This window comes from Neovison vison, chromosome 7 (genome assembly GCF_020171115.1).
Source record: "Neovison vison isolate M4711 chromosome 7, ASM_NN_V1, whole genome shotgun sequence".
Lineage (NCBI taxonomy): Eukaryota > Metazoa > Chordata > Mammalia > Carnivora > Mustelidae > Neogale > Neogale vison.
Window position 1 is genome coordinate 47,899,171 of NC_058097.1, and position 1,767 is coordinate 47,900,937.

Below are 1,767 nucleotides of genomic sequence, written 5' to 3' on the forward strand. Positions count from 1 at the left end.
TGTGAGTGCTGTTGAAAAGTCTTTCCAATTTCTTTACATTTACATGCAATTCTGTGATAAATTCTGTGATGAGTAAGTGTTGAGAACAATCTAAAGGCCTTGCCACATTATTTACAATTCTAAGGTTTCTCTCCAGTATGAATTTTGTGATGTTGAGTAAGTGCTGAGTGAAATTTAAAATCTTTGTCACATTCTTTACATTTGTAGAGTTTATCTCCAGTATGGATTTGCCTGTGTCCAGTTAGTGATAAACAGTCCTTAAAGGTTTTACTAAATTCCTCACATTTGTATGGTTTCTCTACTGTATGATTTCTGTGATGCTGAAATAGGGTTGAACTGAATTTAAAGGTTTTGCTACATTCTTTACATTGGAAAGGTTTCTCTCTGTATGTATGTTTGAATATTTGATTGGAGCTTTTGCTGACAGAAACACTGCTTTGTAGAAACAGTTGACTTAAAAAGTAAGGTTTTCAATGATATTTTATATCCTTCGCTATTCTGGTCATTTTGATTCTTATCAAGTGCAGTTGTCTCCAAATGGCTATGTCCTTCATGGTATCTTGATGCCCTTCACTCTCCCCATCACTGTCCCAGTATGTCATTAAGTATACATTTTCAACGGCACTATTTTCTTATCTACCCACTGACACTTTTTGGAAAGAAACTTCTATGCTTGGCTTCTTCAGGCAGCTTTGAGTGTCATGTAAAGATACAGCTGAAAGATATCAAATAAGAGAAGCTTTGCACACTGGCAGTATCATAGCCAATGAGGTTTATCTGAGGTACAATTATTGCTAACTGAAAACTTTTCTGAAAGATATCAAATAAGAGAAAAGTAAAGTCATTTTACTTATCACATTCAGATGAATATACGAATGTCTTCTAATATACAAGCTTCAAGTAAATCAAAGAATATCAGGAAGATGGCTGAGAAGGAATCATGAGGACTTCATTCCTCCGTGGATACAGAACTTTGCACACAACATACAGACCACATATCCTAATAGATAATTCTGTGGTGTTGTCATCTTGCAGCACACATCATTTTCCTATATCTCAAATAATCAGCAAAAGTGTCATATGAGAATAAAATTGTGGAAAGATGGATTCTTAAACATAAAACTGAAAGGAACCCAATAGAACACAGTAAAAATAGGAACATATCCATAATAGGAAGAGTTGGTTGTCAGAAAAGATCAACAAAATTGACAGCCCATGAACTAAATCAAGAGCAAATAAATGAGAAAAGACCATGTAAAAGGAGAAATAAAGAAGTAAAAGCAGACATTGTAGAATAATACCATAGAAATAAAAGTAATTATAAAAGGAGACAATGTATAATCATGTGCCAAGAAAGTGATAACAAAAGTCAACAATAAATTTCAAAAAAGGTATAACAATCATGAAGAAATATTTTAAAATTAAAACTTATCAACAACTACTAAGCACACTGAAAGAGTAGTGAAGAAACTCCCAACAAGGAAAAGTCCTATGTAGATGAATTCACTGGAGAATTCAAACAGACACTTCAGGACAAAGGACTTCAAATCTACTCAAACATTTCCAAGGAGTGAAGATCAGAGAAATCAGCAGAACATGCTCTCTCGGGCACCAGCGTTACCAGGTCATCTGAGCCAGGAGAAGACACTATAGCTAAGGAAGTCTACAAACTACTACCTGTGAGGAATATTCATGCAAAGTCCACAATAAAATAGAACAAACTAAGTCAAAAGCCGATTTTACCATTTGGCAACATAAATGAAAAAA

General features: G+C 34.2%; 1 non-coding gene across 1 annotated transcript; it reads left to right on the forward strand.

Moving 5' to 3' along the window:
* The first annotated feature begins 737 nt into the window (after positions 1 to 737).
* Positions 738 to 879, forward strand: LOC122914740. Its single transcript, XR_006385832.1, has one exon. It is a non-coding gene; the product is annotated as a U4 spliceosomal RNA (small nuclear RNA).
* Positions 880 to 1,767: the final 888 nt, after the last annotated feature.